Source organism: Spermophilus citellus (genome assembly GCF_964194105.1).
Source record: "Spermophilus citellus genome assembly, chromosome: 18".
NCBI lineage: Eukaryota > Metazoa > Chordata > Mammalia > Rodentia > Sciuridae > Spermophilus > Spermophilus citellus.
Window position 1 is genome coordinate 41,985,115 of NC_138200.1, and position 27,633 is coordinate 42,012,747.

Consider the following 27,633-nt stretch of genomic DNA (forward strand, 5'->3'; position numbering starts at 1 on the left):
TCAGCATGCTGAGGTTCCAGGCTCACTCAGGAAGATAGAGCAGCCCAGAGCCCAGAGCAGAGGTCAAGCAGAGCTTAAGTACACTTTTTGGAGAGGGAGGGGGGCTTTGCATACACCAGAACAAATCATCATGAGGCGCGGGAAAATTGAACAACAACTCTGAGACAGGATTAGTACATTCATTGGCGGGAACAGTCTGGGCAGGGGTGATTGGTCATTTCTAAGTGGGGTACACATTTAAACTGATTGGTTTTGGAGCCTAGATGCTTACGTGCCAAGCTACTTGGAGCCCTTAGCTATTAAACAACCAGGGAATCAATGGAGATATTTACTGGGCAGTTTCCGCATTGTCCTAACAACTACAGAGATTACAGGTTCCGGGGGTAGCAGAGGAATCGTAACAATACTTTGTCTTTTACTTTTTAGCCCAGGCCTTGTAATTTAGAAGCTTTACAATGCCCAGTCTTTTACACTTTAACTCAAGCTTTTGCAGCTTAGAATCAGCTTAGAAATTTTACCTTTACATAACTATAAGGCCCTAAAAACAAAAGTCCTTGCCTCTGACTCAGTCCATCCTCTGCAGAACCGAACGCCAGAAATAGCACTAAAGAATAAAGAGTCATTCCCAAAGGTTTTCATCAAATTATGTCCACGAATGTCCAGGATATTAAAATAGACTTTTGGGAGAGATTCTAGAAACTTGGAAAATACACATGTGACACTGTTCAGATGCAGTGGTTAGGAATCAGTGGTGGACATCAGGATGCCTGAACACTGAAAAAAGGAGTCCAGGTCCTCTCCAAGACACTGTCCTTCAGTGGCTCTGGGAAGTTGGCCACTGGAATTTTGAAAAACCCTACAAGTGATTCTTCTACTTACACCCCAGATAGAAAAACTTAATAAAGGAAAATAAACGAGGCCGATGACACATGTCACACATATATTAACTTAAACCCATAAACCAATTAATTGCATGATGACAGGAAGAAAGAGGGAAGGGCCCAACAATCCGGATGACCTTGGGAATGTGCTCCACTGAGCACAACACCTGCCCAAATTAGAAACATATGGGAGGAGGCCAGGATGGCCAGCAATATAAAAACAATGCATGTAATGTCACTTAGGATGACAGTATTATTTTTGTACTGGGTATTTAATCCAGGGGCCCTTTACCACTTAGCCACATCCCATTCCTTTTTATTTATATATTTATTTTTTTTCATTTTGAGTCAGGATCTCAGTAAGTTGCTGAGGTTCTCTCTAAGTTGCTGAGGCTGGTCTTCAATTTGTGGTCCCCCTGCCTCCGTCTCCTGAGTTGCTGAGATGACAGGTGTGGGCCACTGTGCCTAGGTAATATGATAGCACTTTAAAAAATGATTTGAGTGACATTTTCTAGCCGTTCATTTTTCCAAATGTCAATGTAGAAATTGAAAAATTGTTCTCTATATGTGTAATAAGAATTGTAATGCATTCTGCTGTCATATATAAATAAAAAAAAGAAAAGAAATTGGTCGTCTGCAGCCACAGAAGCCAAAGAATTTCCAGATTGCCTGCCTGTGGCCTAGTCTTCTTCCTAGGGCCACCAAACAGCCCTGAGCAGTCACAGATGAGAGTTGATGTATATGTACCTGCCCTTCTCGCGGCTCTGCAGGGTCTCTGATGTTTGGTTTCTACCATTGCTTGTGGGTCTCCAGTGGAGTGACTGCATTTCCCCCTCCAAGACCTGTGCACAGCCCACCTGTGTCCACTAACGCCCCTCCTTTTCCTCTTCTCCGCTCTTCCCCCAGGAGCCCTAAACATTACCTGCCCAAAATGACTGCACTCAAATTCTTGCTTCACAGCTTGCTCCTGGGACCTAAGCTCTAGACATGTCAGGCCACTGTGACTGTTAATAGGTGTGTACACATGGGGAATTGTCATATTCTCTTGGTGAATTGACCCTTCTATTATTCTATAAGGCCCCTCTTTTCCCTTTTTATATTCAAGGATCCAATATTAATATAGCCACCCAACCTTTTTTTTTAAGTACCTTTTTTCTATTTTCAACCTATCTAGATCCTTACATTGACAATGTACATCCAACCAAATTTTGCTTTAGACGTTGAGTCTAAGGATGCCACATGATGTCCCCTTCCCCCACATACGGAAGGGTGAGTTTGTAATTTGCATTGCTGAGGGTGTGTCTCGAGGGTGGGGTAGGGTGGCCTCTCCTGCAGATCCAACATGGCCTTAGGAGCAACAGAGAGTGGCGAGTGGCGTGGAGCATTTTCTATTGCTGAGGGCCATTGCCAAGTAGGAATGACGCATCGAAATTTCCTTGCCAGCATGCCCCATGTTCCTTAGAGGAAGGACTCGTGGAAATGGACTTGCCTTGGACATTCGCTGTGACATTGCATGTATGTTTGAGAAAGGTGACGCTGCTCAAGGACCAGGGTGGATCCAGGTTTAGGGTGTACCTGCAGGTTTTAGGAAGTATCCCGCTCCTTGGGTTTAGTGTGTTCCCGGTTTAGTACAATCTGGGTTTAGGGCAGTTCCAGGTTTAAGGTTATTCCTGCTGGGAATAGGGCGTATCCTGCTGCCTGAGTTCCCGTTCTCGTGGGATTCAGAAAGTATTTGGAAAAAAAGCCTGGTGGAGTACGTGATTTTTTGGGCACAGAACGTGGATTTCCCAAGAACGTGTTTGTAGAGGGCCGGTGTGAGTTCAGGAATAAAGAATTACTGTTTGAATCTACAAAGCGGTGAGTGGCTCGTGATCTTGTGCCCAGCCAGACTGCGGCATTCTATGGCTAAGGGGAGGGGCGATGAGCTTATGAGTTTGGATCTTCAACAGGTATCACTTATAGTGAAGAAGTAAACTGTGACCACATGCTGCTGTCTTCATCTTTGTCATCTGAGAGGATGGACTCACTCTAGCAGAAGATGCAGACGCTGATATGGTCTCCAGAAAATCATTTATTCTCCAAGTTGAGGCCACAAGTACAAACCTTCCCCAGCCTCCACGTTAGGACTCCTCTGTGGCCTGCGCACCCCTGTCCTCTGCTCCAGAATCACAGGGCTGGCTCAGCCTCCTGTCACAGCTCCCCAGTTCTCTCTGGGGATGTTTCCTTGAGGCCTCCCTGGCCCTGAGCTCTGTCCAGAAAGCCACTTCCTTGTCTTTCAGCCCCGTGGCTGCCTGGGTGGTGGCGCCAATCTGCAGGTACCCCTCCTCCTGGTCGTACTCTGGCCAGAGGGGCAGCCCGGCTCCATTGGGGTTCCTGGGAACAGAATCAAACAGAAACTCCACGGATCCACTCGTGAGCCCCACATGTCTGGAGACTGACAGGATTCCCTGGTTTCTCTCTTCCACAAGGCCCAGCCCTATGCAGCGTCAGGAGCTCTCCCTGTCCTGGGGCATCCTGTATGTTCTCAGAGGACAGTAGTCACAGGTAGGGGGATTGTCACTCACACTTGGACCCCTTCACAATGGGTAGGCCCCACCATGGCCACCCATCCAACCACCCCACCATTGCCACCAGCCTCACCCATGGCGAGCAAAGTTGGCCCAGAATCTCATCACCATCCTGCTGAGCTTGGTCTCCTCTTCTGAGGCGCCCCCTGTTGGGGAAGAAGGAAAAAACACTTTGCGGCTCAAAGTGGGCTGTGGGCCAGCAGCAGCAGCAGCAGCAGCAGCAGCTGGGAGTTTGTAGGACAGCAGACACTTGGCCTGACTCCACACCTACTGGTCCAGGTCTGCATATTACGAAGAGCCTGTCCCTTGGTGTGCACTTTCAGCTTGAGAACGGCTGGTCGAGGACCGCACTGGGCATGCTGTCCATCCATAAGCCGACTGCCTTTGTCTTCTGGGCCCACCTGCCCTGGCCCTCCCCACTCAGGGTCCTAAGGCCTCACACAGGGTTCCCTTTACTTGGTGGGACTGCTGACTCTTGGAATTTTTCTTAATCTCCTATATGCATCAATATTTTCAGAGTCTGAAAAATATCAGACAAGCCACGATCCTAAGGAGTCACCCAAGTGAAAGCCACTGGCATGTCACAAGCAGCCATGAGGTAGGTCACAAGTCATCTGCAACTGATAAGTTAACATGTCAAAGATACTGTGAAAGCTTTACTTGAAGTATTATGTTATTAAAAATCCCAGATAAAATATATGAATGTAGTTATGTAGACAGATACACGTGACATTCAGGTCAAGGGGGCACCTAATCTAACTTCCCCTCGTTGTTGTCTTCTGTTGTTAGTAGAAAATCCCTCAGTGGCAAGCAGTGGCCCCCAAGCAGGGCTCTGCAGGTGATCCTCCAGCTCTCAGGTCAGGACTCTGAGGCTCTGTGCCTCGAGGACCATCATGAATGCACATCCCCCTTCTTGCAGGTGAGAGCAGAGGCCTGCCCAGTGCTGCTCAGCCCTGTTACAGTGAGTCAGGAAGTTCACAGTCAGAGAATAGGAGATACTTGCTTAAGGCCAGGAAAGCAAGATCGGAACCCAGGCCCCCTAACTAACAGCCAGCAAAGGCTGTTACCTTTTAAAAACGGGGCTCCAAATACCGAGAAGAGCTCATCCCTGTGGTCTCCTGTCACCGTGCTGGGTCTCAGGTCTGATAAGCAGCTCGGGCCGTACTCAAACTCATACATGTAGGTGGGGGCTCCAGCATCTGAGAAGACATGGATTTGTGCAGAGGTCACACCACCAGACATGCAGCTGGATGGTCTCAAGGTCTCTGGCTGTGCAGGAAACCCCTGGGTGTCAGCCTGGGACAGGACAGAGCTCCTGCAGAGCCCAGGGACTAGCTTAGGGCTGCAGAGCTGGTTACAGTGGAATTGGGATTTGAGCAAGATATATATTGAAGCACAGAATGAATGAATTAAATGAATCAAATAAATACTGAGACATGTTTCATTGAGATCACACTAGAGCTCCTTCTCTTCAAAAACCTCTACAACCTGATAGGTGCCTCCTATTCCTCTGATTTTGAGCATTTCTGAGGTTCTCACCCATTCAAAGAAGGGAGGAGCAAATCCAAGCTGCTTGTCTGCAAATGAGGAGGTTTAAAGACAAGTGTGTCCTCAGACAGAGCCATCTGCCTCTCGTGATTCAAGAAAACACAAATCTCCTGGATTCATATTTCAATCCCCTTGCATGTCCTGCTTCCTGCTTGGCCAGGGGACTGTGAGGTCGTTAGGGTGATACAGTGATGCCCACCACAGAAGGGGCACAGGAGGTGAGCATGCCTGTCCCCACCTCTCTGTTCCCCTTTCCTGCCAGGAAACTGGTCCATGTAGGTGGGGCTGTGGCATCTGAGAAGACATGGATTCATGCCACAGTTTGCAGGACCCGAGACCCACCTGGATGGTACCAAGGTCTTTGCTGGTATCGGCACAGGATAGAAATAGTTTCAGGAAGGCCCCATGACTGCCAGCCTGCACAGCTGGCTGAGGGGGAGGTGGGGATTCAGCCAGATGTTTTTCTGGTGGTCTGCTTTGAACCCTTTCCATTTTCATTCTGTGCTTCTACTCAAGATGTGTTTGCTGCTCAACAGAATGAACCAATAAAATCTAGCAAATAAAAACACTAGGTTTCATCGAGGACACACTAGAGGTCCTTCATTTCAAGCATATCTACAAGCTGGTAGGTAGCTTCTATTTGGCCTATTTTTGAACTTTTCCAAGGCTGTTCTCACCCATTCAGAGAAGAGTGAAGTAAATCCAAGCTGGTTGTCTGGGTGTGAGGATAGTTAACTAAACATATACGTAGAAGCTGAACAATCTATGTCTTGGGTTAAACCCAAGCTTATGGAATTTGTCCTCTATCCTGCCTTGTAAAAATTTCCAAAGAAATGTCTTTAAAATGAAATAAAAAGACACTCGTGACATGAAAGAAACACAAAGTCAATGACACAAATAAGACAGAACAATATTCAGAATACTGTGGGCATGTAATAGTGATGAACAAGACAATGTCATCTCCAATATAAGGGTCAAAGACAAAACTATTACTAACAAATAAGCTAATATAAATAATCACCTAGTATTATGGTTTAGCTATGAGGTGTGCCCAGAAAGCTCCTGAGTAGATCAGGTGAGCTGGAGCCTAATGACTGGGTGAGACCATTCATGGATTAATAATTTGGAAGGTCTAATGTACTGGGTGACGGCTAGAGAGAGGAAGGGTATGGCTGAAGGAAATAAGTCACTGGGGGTATTCTACTGGGGTTTATATTTTGTTCCTCACCTCCCTCTCTCTCTCTCTCTCTCTCTCTCTCTCTCTCTCTCTCTCTCTCTCTCTCTCCTTCCTGGCTACTATGAAGGCAGCACATACTGAATCTCTGAAACTGTGAGCCCTCAGTCAACTTTTCCTCTTCTAAATTATTCTTATGTCAGGTATTTTAGTCACAGTGATGAAAAAACTGACTAAACACCTGACTACAGCTAAGATAATTTGCCATTACTAAATGACGTAAATTCTGACGTCAAAACAAAATGCTGGCGGAGAGACAAAACTGCAGAGTTGATAAAATACCTCAATGTTAAGTTGCTGTGAGCTTAAAATAGGCTGCTATAAGTTGAAGATTTGTTCTATATAAGTTTTATGGCAACCACGAAGCAAACATTTTTAGAAGAAGCACAAAATAAAATTAGGAAGAAATCAAAGCAAACCACATAGAAAACCATCAAGCTTCAAGGGAAGACTTCAAGAAAAGAAGAATTAAACCAAGTGTTTATGAAAACAACCAGAAAAAAGATAACAAAGTAGCATTAAGAAATCAATAGATGATTACTTTGAATACATACAGATTTAATTGAACAACAAAAAGAAACAAAGAGGCTTCTGACATCCTGTTAAGTGAAAGAAGCTAAACACAGAAAAAAAGAGTATGACAAGTTCTTCTTGTAGGTGGAAAATTTTTAAAAATTTAAAAAGATAATGGGGAAGAGAAAGTAGAAGATGGACTGGTGGTGAAGGAAAAGGGGGACCCAAAAGGGGGATTTAGGGGAGTAAGAAGGTAGAAGGGAGAGTCATAGCATGAAATATGCATGTATGGAAATCTCTCAGTGAAATCAATTCATAGAGACAATTAATATGTATTAATGTTTATTAGTTTAAATAAAGTATGTTTTCTGACTATAATGGAATAAAACCAGAAATCAACAATAGGATAAATTTTGGAAAATTGGCAAATTTGTGAAAACTAAACAGCATGATCCCGAATAAATTAAGGGGGTCATTTTTAAATTTAAAAATATGTTTAGACAAATGAAAGTAGAAATGCAGCACACCAAAAATATATGGCACACAACAAAAGCAATTGTTACAGGAAAGGTTATGCCAGTAAATACCAATATCAAGAAGAATATTTCAAATAAACAACTCAGGGTTAAACCTCAGGGAACAAGGAGAACAAACTAAGCCCAAACTTAGCAAAAGGAATGCAAGAAAAATAGCAGGCAAGAGATGAGTTAGAGAGGATAAAAATACAAAAGATCAACAAAGCCAAGACTTGATATTTTTAAAAGATAAACAAAACTGACAAATCTTTAGGAAAAATGACCTAGAGAAATGAGTTCTCAACAGATGAAAGAGGAGTCATTTCAATGATACCACAGAAATACAAAGTATCATGAGACGTAGATGATGATATGTACACAAACTGGATAGCCCAGAGGAAATGGATGCATTCCTTATTCCTCACAATCTGACAAGGCTGACTCAAAATGAAGTAGATCACCTGAACAGATCAATAGTGAGCAAGGCATTGGGATCAGGGATTAAAAAATCTCCCATCAAAGAAAGTCCAGGACCCAGGGGCCTCACTAATGAATTGTATCAAACATTTAAAGGGATCTAATATCAACCCCTCTCAAATTCTCCCCAATTTTCTTAAAAAAATAAAGAAAAGAGAGTACTTCCTTTTATGAGGACAACATTACCCTGACACTAAAATAGGACAAGGATGTTATAAAAAGAGAAAATTAGAGACCAATATCCTTCCAGAACATAGCAGCAAATCTCTTCAAGAAGATACTAGCAAACCAAATTCAACCACACATTAAAAGGATAATCACACTCAACAAGTAGGATTTATCCCTTGGAGGCAAAAATGATTGAACAAAGGCAAATCAATAAATGTGATACATCTGATTATAGACTGATGGACAAAATTATATAATTATCACAACGGGTGTGGGGAAAGCATGTGGTAAAACCAACATACTTCCATGATTAAAGAAGTCATCATATTTGGGATAAATGGAATGTGCCTCCGCATAATAATCCTATGCAAGAAGCCAAAAGCTAACATTACACTCAATGGTGAAAAATGGAAAGCCTTTCCCATAAAGTGTGCAATAAGACAAGTTACCCACTTGTACCCCTTCTATTCAACCTAGTACTAGAAGTCCTTGACAAAGCAGTCAGGCAAAAACAGAACAGAAAGGCATCCAGGTAGGAAAAGCAGACATTCAACTACCACCATCTGCTTATGAATTGGTCTTATTTATAGGAAATCTTGCAGATCTTATCAAAATAGATTAAAACTAATAAATGAATTCAGTAAACTGAAGGATGTTAAATGGACACATAAAAACCAGAAGCAGGTATATATTGTGTTGTAAGCAAGGTCAGATTTTAAGGACGGGCACATGCTCTGGAAGGGCAAGTCTGTGACACCACGGGTCAGGGGAGTGAGCAGGGAAAGTGCAGGTAGAAAACAATAAGAGTCCAGGCGATGGACAGTGAGGGCCACATGGGGCAGCATCTGGGAGGGGAGCAGTGACATCGGCAAAGTCGGAATGACAGTAACTGCGGCCATCCACCCAGTGGCTGATGTTGGCTGACGTGTGAGGGCCAAGTGCATTGCCCTGCTCCAGATGAAAACACACAGGGGCATCGAGCCCTCCTCTTTCTCTCACACCTCAGCCCTGTCCACCACCAGGTGCTGCCAGCCACTCCTTCAAAAAGAGCCCTCTGAGCGCCTCCCGTCTCCCGCTGAGTTACAGTCTAAATCCTTCTAGCCCCAATCCAATTGCCAGGACCTCCTCAGCCTCCACCCTACCTCTCCACTCAGCCTCCACTCCACGCACTGGAGTCTTCTGCCTCAGGACTTTCGCAATTGCTGTTTCCTCTGCCAGGAGCACTCCTTACCCAGTTTTCCCCACGGCTGACTTTCTTTCCTTCTTCAGAGCTCACCTCCAAGGTCACCTGCTCATCAAGCCATTCCTTGTCCCATATATTTACTTTCCGACAAATGGTGAGCTCTGCCCTTTTCCCATTTTATTTTTCCCTTAACTCTGACCATCATCAACACACGCAGAGTTTCCATATTTATTTCTCTGTTGCAATCCCCCCCCCCCCCCACTGGACTAGGAGGTTCCAAGTGTGCAGGGACTCTTGTGTCACTGCTACATCCCAGAGGCTAGGTCAGTCTGCCCATGGTGAGTGCTTCCCATGGCTTGGTTGAATGGCCACACAGATGGCATTCCATCCTCACCAGATCTCACTTATCCATCTTCCCAGCCCTTTAAGGGAAGAGCGAGGATCCAGGGAGGACAGGATGGTAAGATATGCACAGCTAATGCCACCAACCTCTGGCAAATGATGGGGGGAGGAAGGAGGAGATGGGGGATACAGTGGTAGTCTCCTTAGGGCTGGGAGGAAGACGTGTCCTCGGGACCTAGCGCCTGGGATCCCTCCCTGCACAGCTGGTCAAACCCATGGCCTCCCAGGAGATCCGTCCTCGTCCTCCTCGGTGAAGCCGCCTCTGCCCTTATCCTGTTATCTCTGCCTCCTGAGAGTGGAAGGGTAGTGCTGACTCCTCCTACAGGGCCATTTGGGAAGCAGGAGATGTAAACACGAAGGGGAAAGCTTGGCCCAGGGGACACAGACGAGCTGACTGGGAGCACTGGACTGGGAGTCAGGGGAGTGGGTTTCACCTGGCTGTGTCACCCCGGCAAGTGACCTCCCCTCTCTGGGCCTCAGCAATACACACACAAGGAGGGACTGTGGTTCCACAAAGGAGAATTCTTCCATTCATCGTGAATTGGAGCTTAAAGACCTTAAGACTCAAAACCTGTAATCAAGAACCCGAAAGTCCTTACCTCTCCAGGATCTCCAAATAAATCAAAACTCAAAAGAAGATAAAGATAAAGACAGGGATGTGGGTGATAAGCCTTCTTGGTTTAGAAACAGATCTTTGACTGGTGCCCCGTAGCTATCAGGCTGTCCCACCTGGTGCCTCCTTGGCTGGACCCAGAGGAACAGGGCTCCACTGGGCAGGGGCAGAGGTAGAGTTGTAGGATGGGGGAGGGGCAGGCAGCGGCCTGGGCAGGAGAGACCTGGGCCCCAGAGTCAGGGCCCTGGAGCTCTGGGGAGGGCCCTGCTGGCAGTGGTGGCCTTCTCTCCCACTTAGTCCCTCTGGTAACCACCCCCACATTTCCTCTGGGGAAAGGGGCACCATGGTGCCTGGGTGATGGGCTATGGCAACTCCCAGGAAATGGAGCAGGAGGTGGGATGGACGATGAGAGAAAGCACTGCCCTGCCTGGGCTTCCCTCTTCTTTACTGGTGCCTCCTGGATTCGGGCATCTGCAGGTGACCAGGCTGGTCCACGTCCCTGGACACACAGATGAGTATGGAGTGGATGGGAGCCAGTGTCCATCTAACAGGGTCGACCCCAGACCTATTCCTGAAGTTGATGGGATACAGTTTCTAAACAGATGGGATAACTATTTCCAGATACACTGGGTCCTCCGAGTCATATACAGAAGGACTCAAATATTTACTTCTTTCCAAGTATTAAAAAACGATTATGTCTTAATTCTTGGAATGTCTTGGTCACCTAATTTGATCTTGATGAATAACCCAGGACTCAAGCCCCAAGGCCAAACTGGACTCAACCCGTGGAGACACATGCAGAATCCAGTGCTCGGGGCCTTCCCTGTTAGTGCAGAAGTATTCTCCAGTGTCCAAGATGCAGACAGAGAGCCTGGGGCGCCTGAGCTCACAGCCACAGCTTTCCCCAATAAGGGATTCGTTCCCATTGGTGGTGGTGGTGGTGGTGGTGGTGGTGGTGTGTGTGTGTGTGTGTATGCAATATAGTTAGATGCTGGCTGGATGTCACACAGGTGATGGACACGATGAAAATACATGAATAAACATTTGTGGATGAATTGACAAGAGATGAACGAAAAGATATTAACGAATTGGATGAATGGAAAGCTGGATAGATGAATGGATCAGTAGACATACAGCTATACTAGGATCATAATGGAGACAGTCTTGAAAACCTGAAAGACTGGACTATTGTTGTGGTTGTAATTTAGAAAGCTTCAAATCAACCAAGACGGGTGAGTTGTGATACCATTCTGAAACTCTGTGCTTATCCTCCCATCCACCTGATTAAAGATGGCCACTACTTGGGAATCCATGGGGTGCTTACATCCCTAAAATACATCTGAAAACAAGAAGAGCAAAGTGTTAAGTTTTAGAAGAGATTATTCACAATGCTCTTATTGGACATTTTTGACCTTTGAGGTATTTCACAATAAAAAAAGGAAAAATGAAATTCCCAGTTTTATTCCAGGTTCCTTTGGCTGACACTGCTCCTCAGAGGTCAGAGCGTGTTCAGGTGTTTTCTCTTGGGCAGGAGGTCAGGGGACCTGATGATGCCCAGGACCAAGTATACAGAGGCAGTCCACTAGCATGGAGGCACCTACCATGTTTGACATGGTCTCCAAGAGCTCGTCTTCGTCTTCTGGTGCAGACAGTGAACCATGACCACTGACGTGGTGGTTTTGCACCCAGCAGTCACAGCCATATGCTTCAGAGATCAGAGGAACCAGCAGAGCTCAAGAGCAAGGTCCCTTCCCTCCCACAATGTGGACAGAGGTAGGCAAATTCCGAAGGCAGCAGCGGGTGGCCCCACATCCTTTAGGCCAGCAGGTGGGGCTCAGGGCTGCACAGAACTACCTCCTACTGACTGGAACTGTGGCCTGAGCCAGTTACACAACATCTGTGCCTCTATTAGCTTCTCTCTGTTAAAACTGGCAAATGCCATCTAGAACTGCATAAACACCCCCCAAAATGGCACAATATTTTCAAGGTTGAATGCCTCAGGAGAGTCATTTGAAGTGGGTGTTAAGAGCTTGAAAAACAAAATTCCTCTGCTTTCAAATCTCACCCCCTCCACTTAGTAGCCATTTGGCTTAGAGAAAGCCACTTAATCTCTTTGTATCTTGGTTTCCCCACCCATAGATGGGGACAACGATTGCACTTATCTTAGAAAAAAAAGAGTTCAGATTTGTGAAGTGCTGAGGTGTATCCCGAGTCTCCCACACACTAGAACTTGTGCAGAATTCCAGGAACCCTGGTGGAATGTGGTTTAAACCTGACCCTAAAGCAGCCCTTCTCACTTCAGTGACCATGGAGCATCTCTGTCAAATATGGTACAAGAAGAGCTCTCCCAAGGACTCCAGTAGAGTGGAGGAAGGGGCACAAGAACTGTCCAGGGTGAGGCCTACCGCAGCCATCATTTCTTCTTGAGCAGCACAGTCGTGACGGCCACGCCACTCTCAGAAATGGCCCAAGAAGAGGTTCTTGGGCAGGGGAGATAACACCTGGCAGGGACGTGGAGAGGAGGAGGTTCACGCTCATGAGGAGGGGCAGCAACTCACTCGCTCTTTCAGCCTCCCTCTACCTGCTCCCTCCCCCACCACTCACCTGGAGAGTCTGTGGGTGAGGGGACATGGCCGCTCCTCACCTGTCCTGCCTGCTAACCAGCCTCTGCTGCATCCCCACTTCCCAAGGGACCCTGAGCAGGATGAAGCCAGAGGCCAGAGAAAGGACAGAACAGAAAGTGTGTGGCGTAGGCTCACCATTACTACCCAACCCTGGGTAGACACCCCCGCACTCCCACTCACAAATTCCACATTGGCCTTTCCATGACCCAAAATGTATCATAAGCAAAGTGATCGTGGAGGCCCATAAAAATTTGTAAGAATTCCCACACTGTGTACAGTAGTAAAATTTTAAATAACTCAAGTGTCTGATTATCTAATATAATTAGTCATCTAATATGATGAGGTAAAAAAATAATTTTTCATTCTTATCCTGGACGACTAGATCATCTTCAAAGATAGTGCTGTGTAAAAACGTTTCATGTTTAGGGAACTATTGATGTCATGCTGCAATATTACAGGAACTTTTTTGTATTAAAAATAATGTAGATGAGAGAATGATTGTATGATAGATGATAGACAAAAATGTAAAAAAAAATACAGTAGACAAATAAATATCCAAATATTTACAGTGACTACCCTTGGGTGGTCGAAATGCAGATGATGTTTTTCTTCCTTCAGTTTCTCCTTAGTTTTTATTTCTCTCTACTTTAATATATATATATATATATATATATATATATATATATATATATATATATATATAAATTTTATGTAGTTGAATACTCTATTCAACTATGTAATCAATTGATGTTTGAAAAGGACAGTAATCCTGTGGATACTCTGCTCAACTCTGGGGTAGACGAGGATTTCTGGTGGCTCCCAGCACCTTCGATAGCTTCCCTCAGTGTCCCCCACAGCCCCAGTCTCCACAGTGGTAAGGCTTCTCACACACCCATGACCCTATGACCCACATTCCATGAACTGTTGAGAGCCACAGCCAAAGGGGCCCCAGCAAACTTCCAGCTGCCAGCAAACTTCCAGCTGCGGGCTGATGATTGGCTCACAGCGGCCCCAGCAACATCTAGCTGATTGGCTCCTCTGCGGTGATGTTCATTGGGCTGTTTCCCTGCCCTTCAGACTGCCAGCTGATGATTGGCTCACAGCGGCCCCAGCAACATCTAGCTGATTGGCTCCTCCACGGAGCTGCTCATTGGGGGACTTCTTTGGCTCCGCCCACACAACCCAGCCAATCAGCCTCAAGAGCAGGAGGATTGTGGGAGGTGGTGAGGTTTGTGTGGGGGTGAGAGGCTTGTGGGAAGCCGGTGGTGGCAGTTGAGCTCTGAGGGTTTTTTCCTGAGGAGCTGTTTTGTTTGGTGTTTGTAGTTCTAAAAATAAAGTTAGTTTCTTTTGACAAGTGGCTCCTGAATTGTGCCCAGCCAGACAGCGGCAATGAACTGTCCCTCCCCATTCCACATTCCATCCCTGCCCCCTTCACCCACCTCCCTCAGCCCAAATGCCCCTCATCCCCGGAGACTGTTGTCCTCCCTCTTGGGCATGAACAAGACATTAGAAAAATTCAGAGGAAAACTTGGCCTTCTGTTGGTACACAAGTGCCCCCAATGTGTAGCTCTGCCTTAGAGTCCAACAAGAACAAGGACCCTCTACACACTCCTGTCCTCACCCTTCTCGTTGTAATCATACCTACCCCTATTTCCCAGCAGAGGTGAGCTGAGTCCTGATGTTAAAATGACTGGGGAGGGGACAGAGAACTCAGTCCCCTGAGAGGAGGAGGGAGGTCACTATCACAGACCCAGCTAGAGAGGTTGCTGGCCCGAGGACATAAAGCTGAGCTCTGAGCTTCCTCGAGGCCAAGAGGGTCTGGACTTTGGCTCCCCACCATTTGAAGCTGGACAGTGAGCGGAGTCACCCCTGAATCCAGATTTATAACCAAAGGAGACTGTGGCTGGATCCACCCGTCTCCAAGAGGTTCACAGTTGGTCAGGTGCCCGCAGCACTCACAAGAACAGAGACACTTTGTCCTCCTGCTGACTCTCCAAAGATGGCCACAGAGCCTGGGTCCCCTCCAAAGTTGGCAGTGTTGTCCTGGACCCAGCGCAGAGCAGCCACCTGGTCCAGATGATCTCAGTTCCCTGGGCTGTGCTCATCCCCAGTGCTGTAAGGTAATAGGGTGAGGTGGAGATAGAGATGTCATGTCAAGGCTCTCAGGACCAGAGATGAGGAGGGGACTCTGCATCCAAGACACAGGGCTCTCCACCTGACTCTCATCTCTGTAGCATTGCTCTGCATGGAGTCTACATTCATTCTTCCAGAACAAATGTGCTGAGTGAGCACCTACTATGTGCCCTACACCAGTCTAAGAGTTACAGCATCCCCAGGAACCACACAGGAAAAACCTGACTACACTCAGCTCACACTCCAGAGCACAGACAAACAGATGAAAAGAGAACACAATGTTCGTGAGTGAACGTGATTCGAGGTAATGGCAGGTAATGACAGAGGCAGGGTGGGGCAGCAGGGGGCAGGGGTGTGTTTCAGATCTCAGCACCAGGGAAGGCCTCTGTGAGCAGTGGCATTGGGTACAGACCGGCATGAAAGGAGCACAGGTCTTGTAAATGTCCAAAGGAGAAATTCCAGGGAGGAAAAGCAGCAGGTGCAAAGGCCCCAGGCCAAGGGCACCAAAGTGTGAGTGTAGCTAGAGTGAGAGGCACTAGAGAGGGCACTGGGGACTTGGAGGGGACTTTTGTGTCACCATCAGTGACCTGGGAGCCCTCAACACAGGCAGGACGAGACTCACCCTGTGCCTCTCCTGATCTCTGGCCACTGTGGAGTGTCCACCACGTCTGAGTCACAGGTTTATGAATATGGTCACAACCATAATCCAGCCAGAGACACGGCCATGAAGCGAGGTGGGGAGAGGGGCTGGATTCTGAGCTCTTTTACAGGAGGAGCCCTGCGGATCCGCTGGCCCACCGAGATGGGGAGTGAGGACAGAAGAGCCTCCAGGCTGCCCCAGGCCTTCACCCTGACCACCCAGGAGGGGGCAGCTGCAGCAGAGGCACAGGGGCTGTGGGGCAGCAGGAGAGCCTGAGCTGGGGGGGGGGGGTCTGTCCCTGTGAAGTGGAGGTGCCCTGTGCACAGCCAGGGCAGTAGGAGGAGGCAGCTAAGGTGGCACGTGGGTTCCAAGTGCTGCTGGGCTCACTCAGGGAATCAGTGGAGGGAGAGGGAGACCCAGAGGCCTGAGCATGGGGAGCAGGAGGGGCCAGCGAGGCAGCTGAGAGGGAGCAGCCAGCTGGGAGTGGGCGGTGACCTGGGCCCAGGAGAAGGAGGCATTTCAGGTGTGTGAGAGGCACCTGCTGTGGCTGCTGCTGAGAGGTTGCCAGGTGCTGGGCCGAGTGCGGGCGGAGATCATGGCTGGCCTCTTCCGGACAGCCTGGTGGCATGGCCCGCTGAACCCTGCCAGCCCAGCATTCATTGAGCTGCCTCCTTCCTCCCTGATGAGAAGCATGTGGCACTGAACTGGGCAGCTGTGTGCTGCCAGTCAAAGTGGAGGACTGTAGCGTGCTGGGCCAGTGTAGATGGAAGGAGCTGAGTGTGTGGGGTGGCAACCTGAGGGCTGGGCCTGGCAGGGCACAGGATTTGGGCAGGAAGAGGGAACCACACATGCAAAAACCCAGGGGCAAGTGTGGCTGGGGAGTGAGAAGGTAGGTGGGGTCTGAGGCAGGATAGATTTGGGACCTTGTCCCACGCCCCTCCCCACCTTGATTAGCAGAGCTGATGTGAGGCAAAGGGTCTCCCCTCACAGTTGTCAGAAGAGCAGACTTCCCTGAAGTGTAAAGAGCAAGATCCTGTTTTGCAAGCAGATTGAGGGATCATCCCAATGAGCATGTGCAGAGACCCCCAAATCTGACCTATAGTAGTACCCGAGAAGGGAGAATTCCCTACTTAAGACCTCACACATATTACTTGCATCTCATGCATCCAGGGTAAAACCCAGGAACGAGCATTTGTTGCATCGGGTATTGGGGCAAAGCAAGAAATCTGCCAATCATCCCTTGTTTAGCTTAAACCGCTCCTAGCAAGAAACCGGCCAAAGTCAGGCAAAGAACTCACGAGTGCACATAAGCCCAGGTCCCCTGAGTCCACAGGCAGATGTCTTTGTCACGTCCCTGCTGCACCCTGGCAGTGTATCTTCTTCCAATAAACTCTCTTACCGGTTCCCCTTAGTCCTGGTGAGTTTTTCTTACGGCCTGCACACTGGCTATCACCAAGCCCCACAACAGGGCCCAATAATGAAGGGCTTTGGATGCATTATGAAGGCTTGAACAAAAGACTCCAGGAGGGCTGACATGACTCCAGCTGGGTCTCGTATCTTTGCTTTGGTGACTGCAATGATTTGAATGTGGTTTGTCCCCCGAAGTTTATGTGGGTATCCTTGGTCCCTAATCTGGCAGTATTAAGAGGTGACTGAACCTGCAAAAGATGAGATCTGGTGGAAGACTATTTGGTCACTGGGCTGAAGTCCTGAAGGGATTTACATAGAGCTTGTGGGACCCTGGTTAATTTTGCAGGAGTTAACAAAAGAGCACGATGTCTCCTCCTGCCCTTGCTCAGCTTCCTGTCTAGTCGTGTGATCTCCTCTGAACCTGCGCATTCCCTTTCTGCCTCCCTCTAGGCCTTCACCAGAGGCTGCTCTGCTGGGACCACCCAATCTGGGACTGAGCTGAATACAGTTTTTTGCTCTGTCCTTACCCAGCCTAAGATATTTTGTTCAATAGGAAACAGACCAATGCGGGGGCTAATGTGCAAATGTGCAGAGAGGAGAGTCCAGCGCCTTACCTGAAGAACCCCCAGATGCCCAGGCGGTACTGGATGGTCACCACCACCACGTTTTCATGGGCAGAGAGGGGCAGTCCATCATAGCTGGATGCCCCGCCCACCACCAGACCACCTCCGTGGATCCACACCATCACCTGGACAAGAAGGGAACAAACACAGTGGTTAGAAGAAGCAGAATTGGGAAAGACACGAGCTGTCTGGCTTGGTCACCTACATCTTGACTGTGACGAAGGCCACTGCCCCTAGTACAGCAGAACCCAGTCAGGTTGTGAAATGCAGTCTCCCTAGTGGAAGACTCCAGACCACGCCCCCCCACAAATGCACCTGCCGTTCTACCTGGACCCACATGCCATGTCCTCCCAAGGCCCTTAAAACAGGGAATGACATCATGGGGACAGCAAAGGCCAAGGATACTGTGTTCTCCCCTGGACTCCCACGGTCCTCACACCTGGGCCATTCGACCAGCTGGACCTAAGCAATGGGCTGTGCTTGTATTTCAGATTCGACTCATTTAACTCTTTAGTGGGGGATTGAGCTTCCTGGCTCATGTGTGGTTGTCTTAGGAATGACACGGGCCCCTGGGTGTGAGTGCTCTTGTGCTCGCTCCGATTCCTCTGCACCCCCAAAGGCTGCCCCTTTCCTCCACAAGCCCACATCCCAACCACCTTCTCCAGCAAGTCTTTGGAGGTTACTTCACATTACCTGTCCATCTGCCCTGTGCCAGGGCCTGTGATAAGAACTGAGGATGAGCACAGACACAGTAACTTGTAATTCATGGTTCTCACAAAGAACCAACACAGCAGGAAGAAACGAGAGTGGCCAAGGAATGTTGTGCTAGCATTGCTAATAAAAGTCCCCACACTAAGTAAGAGTTTTCTAAGTACTTTGAAATAAACTATCCACAAAGCAAGTCCTGGTATTTTCCCATTTGACAGGAAAACTAGGCACTTCTCCTTCCCAATATTCCACAGCTAATAAGTGGCACAGTCGGATTGGACCCAGACAGCTGGCCCTGGAGCCCGCATGCCACTCCCTGCAGCCCACAGCCCTGGTCACCGCACAGTCAGCCGCTAGGGCAGGAGGAAAATCCTCCTGCAGCTCTAAGTCATTTTCAGGAGTGCCTAAGATCCTACGGGAATAAGTGACAGAGGGGGACTTGGCCCGGGCAGTCCCAGTGTCCATGTGCGGAGCTGCCGGACTCCCTGCAGTCCAGCCCCAGCACAGTGAGCCAGCCCTTAGGGCAGGAGGAAGGTCCTGCTGCAGCTCTGACCTGTGTTCCAGGAGGCTCGCTCTGCGCACTCAGCCAGCCCTGAGATGAAGCCCGACCGCCATCATTAGACCCTCACGCGGGATTCTTCCCACGAGAGGAAGCAGAGGCTGAGGGAGGTGGAGGACGTGCCCAAGACTCTCAGCCAGGCCAAGGCAGACCCAGGATCCAAACCCAGACCCTGGAGATCTAGACCCTGTGTCCACAGCTGGGGGTCTCCTGCCTCCAGGCTCCCAGAGCCCTGTTTCTCCTGCACCTCTGATCCTGCTGCCCCAGGGAGGGACTGAGTTGGGGTCACCTGAGTGAAGGTGAGCTCAAGGACAGGTCAGCACAGACAGGCTGGAGAGGCCAGGACGTGTGTGCTGTCAGATGGCAAGACCTGGAGGGCAGGGGCTGCTGGGCAAGGCGCCGTGCCCCTGCTCCCCCTAAGCCCAAGTCTAACTGTGTATTTTGAGACGCTGAGTGTAAAGCATCCGAATGAGTGGAGGGGGAGCACTCCTGTCCTCACTGCCTTACACCTGAAGACCAGCTTCCTGCCCCAGCTTACAACCCCCTTCCCAGCACCTGGGTAGTCTTCCAGGTGTTCCTTCTTTTACTGCAGAGCTTCCCAAATTAAACAGAAGAACCTCGCCACCCTCTGACCTGCACCTGGCAGCCTGTCCCAGGGGAAATGCTGACTCGTGGGCATCGGCCTGTGCCATAGGCAGTGGGGGGGGGGCGGGGAGACGAGCTACCGTAAAACCCCAAGTATTGGACCAAAGGCAAGGAAAGAGCTTCTGAGGCTGTCCCAGGCTCTGCCTCCCACACCTCCAAAAAAGGGGCAGCGACAGGGGACAGACAGTAGAAGTGGTCACACGTGGTGCGCTGTATAAAGACGACACACTTGTATGCCATTTCCTAGTCTGTGCTCAGGGATGTTGGTTTACAGGCCCTGAGCTTGGTCCTGTCACCCTGCTGTGCGGCCTCCCTTCCCCCATCTGGGCCTCAATTTGCCTCCCTTAAAGAATGGGTGGATTTTCTCTAAGATTTCTTCCAACTCTAACTTATTTGAAATCACGTCTTAGCTGCTCTGGAGATCAGATTCTTAACCTAGAAACTAACAGTAACCATCTTGGGCTTCTGAGAGTGTGAGAGAATGTGGAGAGATTACGATGCTCTTTCCAGATTTAGTGCACTCCCCCCCAGATGCTGAGCTCACCAAGATAAAGGACAACTAGTCTTTTCTTTGGGGAAAGGAAGCTCAGGACCTCTGAGTCATCATGGCCCAGGGTGTCCCTCATCTCCTTCCCACCTGTGCCCAGAAATCCCAGATATTGAAACACAACTCTCTGGGGCCCACACTCACCGGCAGCCTGTTTCTCCTGGTCATGTCTGCAGGAGTGTAACTGTTCAGGTAGAGGCAGTCTTCAGAGAACTGGAGGGGAATGTTCTCCTTCCTGTTGGTAAGGAGATCTCAGGTAAACTGCCCGGCACTGCATCTTGGGAACACCTGGGAGGGGAAGAAAGAAGGGCTCAGAGATTCAAGGACATGGAAGCAGAAAGTGTCACCTGGGGCTGGACCTTGCACTGGGGTTTAAGCCTCTGTGAGGACCTGCTATCACGGGACTTGAGACACTGGCGTGTGTGAGAAGCTCACTGGGGGGTTTGTTGGGAACCGTGGGACTCCCTTGAGTCTCCCCAGATCATGCAGAGTGACAGGGACTTGAGACCTCCTCCCATCCCGAGCCTGTGAGATGCTCTGGGCTAAGAAAAGGGCGCTGTCCATAAGCTGACCTGCCCTAAGAGATGACATCTCCTACCCTCCTGGGACCTGGTACATCTCTGCTGGGTTGCAGGGCTACTGTGTTTCACCACCAGGTAAACATGGGAGACTTTCATCAACCAGGAGACCTCTCTTAGGTAACAGTCAGAATGCAGAAGGTGGGAAGTGGCGTTGCTGTTGGGCAACCTCAGCAGAGTTGTAATCTTCTCCTGCTTCAGCCACTGGAGTGCTGGCTGACCTCGGGTAACTTCCTTTCCTGCCCTGGGTCCCAGTCAGCCAGGTCTAAGTGAGGGAGTGCTTTCTCTGGACCCTTGCAAACCTGGTGTGGTAAGACTCCATCATCAGCTTAACACAAGCAATCCTTTGTGCTGCACTGAGACCTGGGTGCATCTCTGCTGGGTTGCAGGTGGTTGCAGTGGTCTCCAAGATTCAATTTAGAATGGAATTGATAACATTATTGAGTTCTCTCCATATGCTGGGCCCTGATTTGGATTCTTGTCATTTACTAACTTCTCTCAGCCTCATATTATTCCTAGGACTTGGGTTATATTAAAATCCTCAATCGCAGATCAGAAAACAGCCATGAAGACATTATACCAGCTACCCATAGCCACATAGCCGAATCTCCCTCTATGTAGTATGTAGATTTCTAAGTATAATATGGGCAACATTCTCAGATCTCAGTGGACCCAGAAGGCAGGCATTGCTTCCCCAGTGTGTAGAAGTGACCAAGGCACTCAGGAGCCAACAGGTCACAGCTATCAAGTGGCAGAGTAGAGCCTGAAAAGATGTCCTCAAGATTTCCATTCTTGGAAATTGTTCCTAGACCACTAAGAGCAAAGGGCATAAGAGTCATAATGACAGAAATTCAAAATTAAAAGAGGTAAAGGAGTCCAATTTCACTAGCATTTAGATAAATTTCAAATAAAGGCTGAAATTATGATTGTCCCTATAATAATTATTATCTTCCTATTTTGCATACCCAATAGTCAAAAAGTGTTCATTTAGTGAACCCGAGATTGGCAAGGGTCTGCTCCGTGGAGGTTTTCATACATCACTGGAAGGAATAAACACAGCAGAAATATATCTGGCAGAAAAATTACCAAAATATGCATCTTCTTGATTTCTTGGAACTGATCCTAAAATATCCATGAATATGTGTGATGATTTATTTACAACCTCATCATCATAGTGTTAATCATAATTTCAGGAACATCAAAACACTGTAATGACCCTAAATAAGAGATTGAGTAAATTGATTTCTTTCCATGCCCAAATAAACACAGCTACTTAATGTCAGGCTGGGATATTGAGGGCACAAAGTGAAGCTGATGATGTACTGATCCATGAGCACTGCGGTCAAGCATATCATGAGTACGCATGATCTACTGTCAAGGGGGGAAAGACGGGAAACATGATCTCCGAGATGGTGTGGATGTGAGGTGACCCCAGAGCTCCTGTGCTAATGCACTGCATGTTCGGAGGTGTAATGACAAGATGGTGACAGCTGTAACCTCATCAATCCGTCCTAGTTTGAGTGGACTGACTAGGTGGTAACTGTGGCAGGTGGGGCATGGCTGGAGGAGGTGGGTCAGTGGGGACAACCTTGAAAGGGTGCATCTTCCCCGTCCCCCCTTTCCGCTTCAGTCCTCTGCTCCCTAGCTGCCATACCCTTCTGCCCTGAGGTGTTGCCTCACCCTGGGGAAAGGGCAATGAGTTGGCCACCACGGACTGAGACCTCTGGAAACATAAGCCCCAAATGATCTTGTCCCCCTCTAAGTTGTTTTTGTCATATGTAGTTTGGTCCCAGCAATGGAAAGGCTGATTAAAATAATCTCTAATAGAACTAGCAATTCTCTCTGGGTAGTAAAAGTACACAATTGTAGTTTTCTTACTTTGCTTCTCTGTATCCTCTAGCCTCTCTGAAATATAGCATGAACACATGCGTGCACACACACACACACACACAGACACACACACACACATACTCGCAATCAGGAGGTAAGAACCCTGCATTTTTTTAAAAAAGGCAAAGAAAGAGTGCACTCAGAAGTGGGCTCCTGGACATCCTCAGAAGTACCTCGCTGAGGAGATGAATCATGTCAGGACTGACACTTGTACTTGTCTGCGTTTTCCAGGGTGACTGATCATCAGGAACAACTGGGTTTTATACCCAGGTGACCAGGGTCCCTGAGCACACCGGCATTTGCTCTGCCCATGACAAGGTATCTAGATGCAGCTGGGAGTTGAGAACTGGCCATGTCAACCCTCCAAATCATAGCCCCTCACACACACATTTACCTCTCTGCCCCTTGATCACGCCACAGTTCAGTGTAGATAAGATCAGTACTTCTCATCTCCCTCACCTACTCAACTCCCTTTTCCCCAAAGCACTAATATTCTAACATATTACCTAACACATTTTTTTACTTGCATGTTGTCATCTCTTTCCCCACTGCAGTGTAAGCCCCATAAGGCAGAGATCTTTGCTTTGTTCACTAATGGATTCTAGGAACCCACAACATGCCTGACACACAATAGGTGCCCAAGAACTGGTGCTCAACAAAGGGCTCTAGGCACCCCTGAGAGGTCCAGAAGGCCTCAGGGCTCTGCAGTGTTCCAGAAGATTCCAGGAGAAAGCAGAGCCAAGCCCAGGACGGCCTCCACCCCCTCCTTCAGCACCGAGGGACAAACCCCCCTGGGACAGGCCACCACTTACATAGGAGGATAGGAGGTGGCGTTCTTCACAGAGCTCCAGGGCTCTGTCGGCTGTGGTGGAGCAAACCTCAGGGGCCCAAGAGGGGGCTTGGCAAAGGGGACGCCCAGGAAGACGGCCACGGGCTGCGCAGATCCTTCCAGGCTGACATACTGCCCCAGGGCTTTGCCATGCACCGTGTCCACCACGGGGGGCGAGGACGGGTGTCCTGCTGGACATGGGGAGCAAATGTGGGGTTGGCCACAGTCTAGGCATGTGACACTGAATACATTACTTAAATTTTAGGTCTCAGAGTATTTTTTATGTGAAATAGAGATGAGGAGAATGTCCAGCCTAACTAAGAGGGCTGATACAGGAGGTCAATTGGAATTAAGACATAAATATATCCAAGCAAAAGTCAAAAGTGAGTGCACATTGCTTTTTAAATTATTGTTGTTTATTTCAGAAAAGGAATACATTGCTTTTATGCTTTTATGAGTGCATTATGTTATACAGACATGCTATTGATGTTTTATTTGTGCATTTCAAGATTTCTGCACTGAAGGTTTTTTTTAAATAATTAGCAGAATATTTTTATGGAGATATATCCATTCTCCAAGGAAAACCTACAGAATAAATACTTTATGTCACTAGATGAGGATATAAACAAATGCAAAAATTCAATATCGATACAGAATTTTAAGTGCCTTATGCATCTCTCAGCCTTTAAAACCAAAAATAAAAAACATTTGCAACTTGGAGGACTTGGTGGCTGATCAGATTATGGTGGGCATCGGAAAGGAAAGAAGACTGAAGAACTGACTCTGTGTCAGGCAGGGTCACTGGGGTCTCCTGGCAAGAGACCACAGGACCAGGGCACCTCCAGACTGGAAGGAGGTGGGTGAGGGGCAGGGGATCATCCCCCTGAAGATGAGAGTGCACACCATGGATGTGTGTGACTCACTGCAGGGGCCAGGGTGAGAGGAGAGCAGGATCTGAGAATGGGGCTCAGAGGCAGCTTCAGCTGAGGTTGGGAGCACCCACTGGAGAGGTGGATGGAGGAGGGTGGAGTGTCAGGAGCCCAGGGAGGAGTGGAGGAGTGACTATGTGAGGGCTGAATGTTGCAAGGATATGGAGGAGGATAAAGTCTGAGCAGCAATCACTGGGTGTGGCCTGAGTTAAGTCAGTGAAAACCCTTTATCTAAATGTAGTGCGTAGAAGCCAGATTGCCCAGGGTGGAAATAGGGTAGATGGACAGGCATAAATTAGCTACAGCAGTTGCCTTTTATGAATGTGGAATGTGCACATAGTGAGCACTTACAGTATGGTGTGCCAGATGTGGATTCTAGTTCCTTTCCATTATTCCTCAAATTGTCTTATTAAGTAACTACTAATATGCCCACTTAACAGATGGACAGACACAAAGTGCCCGGTAGGGACTTACTAATTATGGACATGAGGTGGCATGGCCAGGGGTAACCAGCACTGAGGCAATGTACTCCAAACTAGGTTCTGCTCTCAATCTGCCTTCCACTCAGTTCCAGATCTCTCGCAATGTCACATCGTCAGAAAGAAGATAAAGTCCACCCAGGGCTTGGGCTGTCAGGGCACCGTGGCCAGAGAGCTGGCTCTGGATTAAAGAAAATCTGGGCATGATTTGCCAGCTGAGCTTGAGAGTCTCAATTTCTCTGAGTATCCGAGTCTCAATTTCTCTGCCCATGAAATGGCACAGAGGTATGCTCTTGTCCTTTGCTGTCCCAGCGTATTGACCATGGATTTATTTTTCATATATGATGCTTTGATCTGTGGGTCTTTGTTCATCCTGAAGGAACTATCTCTCCAAAGTCTAAACACAAAAGAGTCCACACCCCAACCAAGAGAGAGGCCTGTTCAAACCTGTTCAAACCACCCAAAGCTGGGTACAGACACCTGGGAAGTCCTTGTTCACCAAAGACCCTAAAACAACCCCACCTAGCCAACGCTAAACCAGGTTTCCCGTCTCACCTCAAGGAAAAATGCAACAGATGCCACTTTGTCCCCTCTCCTTCTACCTCCTGCCTGAGCTTGTGCATAATCACCCCCTGTGGTCCTTGTAAATGTGAGTGAAAAATCATGTTTTCAATAGCCAAGGGCTCCTGGTCTGATATAAATCAAATTTTCTAATAAAACACTCAATTTTAGATCAACATTTTATCTTTTTTTCCACCTCCTCCAGACGAGGCACTGTTCTAAGAGCTTTAGAAAGAACCACCTATTTCCTCCGCACTACAGATGAGTAAGGCTATTCAGAGATGGGGTAACTGAGGCACAGCAAAGTTAACTACCTGGCCCAGAGACATCAGCTCATAAGTGCTGAGCTGGAATCCCCCTGACTCCATCCCCTGAGATGATGATTTCAGCTGTCTACCAAGCCACTCTCTGTGACCTGGCCAGATCTAGACTAACAGTCTGAGGTAAGAGAAACTGAACTCTGTTAATTTACCATGTGCGGAGCATGGGATTTTCTTTTTGTTCTCCTGAATCTGATCCCTGTAGATGGGGTCTCCAGATGTTTATCCAGCCCCTCCTCTGCATCTCAGCACAGCCAAGGCTGGCTGGCCTTGGCTGTCCAAGTTGAAGTCCATGTCAAGAGGAAAAGCACTGCTGTGGGACCAAACACTCATGCCCTTTGCTCTGTGTGCATCTCACCCTTGGGCCCAGGACAAGGATTTTCAAATATAATCTCTCCTGCCTCACAACACAGATATTTATATCTCAGAAGGACTCACCCCAAACAGGGCAAGCAAAGAGAGAGGCCAAGATCACAAAATAGAGGCACATCCTGGAAAGACAGCAGCTCCCTAGGCCAAAGAGCTTCTGTGTGGCTCAGGGGCAAGGCCTTGGCCCTGAACCAGAGCTGGAGACCCACCCTGAATCCTGCCCGTCCAGCCCAATTGCATAATCTGAAATGATAGACCTTCCCTCTTCCAAAGACCTCTCTTGCCCCTGTTGTGACTACTAAGCCACACCCACTCAGAGTTTGCCCTTTGGTATCCGAACAGTCCCTATCCAACTCTCAGGTTATAGATGGCCACAAATCTGCCCAACAATTTATTACATGTGGGGATTGAACCCAGGATCAATCCCCACTGTTAAGCAAGTGCTCGGCTGCTGGGCCACGTCGCCAGCCCTCAGTGTCCTTGTGGATAAAGTAGCTTCTCAATATTCCTGCCAAGCTGCCCTGCCTGCTGCTGCATACCTGCAGGGTCAAGGAGACCATTACCTTTCAGAGCAAGGATTTTGGAACAGAATTTTCAGTAAATGACCATCTCTCCAGATCCTTGGTTTTAATCATTCACCCATCCATTATTTGTCTTTGCATTCTTCTAACATTTACCAAATGCCCAGCCTTTGCCTAGGTGTTGTGGACACAAACACAGGTGCAACACGTGGTTTCTTTCAGCATAATGTTTTCATGATTCATCGACACCGTAGCATGCGGTTCTTTCAGTTATATAATATTTCCTTGTATTGGATGAATGACCTTTTACTGTTCATTCAGTGGGTGATGGGCCTTTGGGTTGTTTCCTGTTTCTGTTATGAATTAATCAGCTACAGGGAGCTTGCTCTGTAGCAGACAAGACAGATGTAAGGGGGTGTTCACTGCAGGGCATGTGAAGCACTGAATGGGGGACTCAAAGAGCTCTGGTGCACATGGGAAGGTGTGGTGGGGACACAAGGAAGGCCCTGAACTCCCCTTTCAAAGGTCACTGAATGTCCAACATTGGGGATTTATTTAGAAGCACAGTGGTACACTCCGACTACGGAAATACTATGTATTCACTCAAAGTATTGACGGGTATCTCTGTGTTGATATGGAAAGCCATCACAGACAACACAAACGGGGAAACACAAGTTATAAAACTGACAGCTGCTGGCTGTCAGAGACAGGTGTCAATTTCTCCAACAAGTTCCCACCTGGCCCAGCAATTTCAATCCAAGTTTTCCACCAAGAAAATAGAAAACATGTAGCTCTTTTATTCATAATCATCAAAAACAGGAAGCAACCCAAAGGTCCATCATCCACTGAATGATCAGTAAAAGGTTACTTATCCAATACAATGGAATATCATTCAATTGTAAGAGCCACATGCTACCATGTAGGTGAAGCATCAAGACATTATGCTAAGTTTAAGAAACTAGGCCCCAAATGCCCCAAGTTGTATCATTCTGTTTCTATGAAATTTCCAGACCCAAAAATAGACCGTGGTTGCCAGAATCTGGGGAAGGAGGATGGATAGGGACAGGGAATGACTGTGGATGTTAGGAGGTTTCCTTCTGGTGCAATAAAAATGTACTGGGATTAGACAGTGATGACATTGGCACCTATTTTTATTGAATTAAAACT

At 48.1% G+C, this 27,633-nt stretch overlaps 1 pseudogene across 1 annotated transcript; it reads right to left on the reverse strand.

Moving 5' to 3' along the window:
- On the reverse strand, window positions 1–26,505 carry LOC308637877 (liver carboxylesterase 1-like; annotated as a pseudogene). The gene is made up of 12 exons (XR_014024355.1): window positions 26,485–26,505; window positions 24,211–24,289; window positions 23,271–23,475; window positions 20,135–20,278; window positions 17,523–17,656; window positions 14,685–14,838; window positions 12,507–12,602; window positions 11,703–11,806; window positions 5,350–5,425; window positions 4,516–4,647; window positions 3,522–3,594; window positions 1–3,254 (listed from the first exon to the last, which is right to left on the reverse strand). The product of XR_014024355.1 is annotated as a liver carboxylesterase 1-like (transcript).
- Window positions 26,506–27,633: the final 1,128 nt, after the last annotated feature.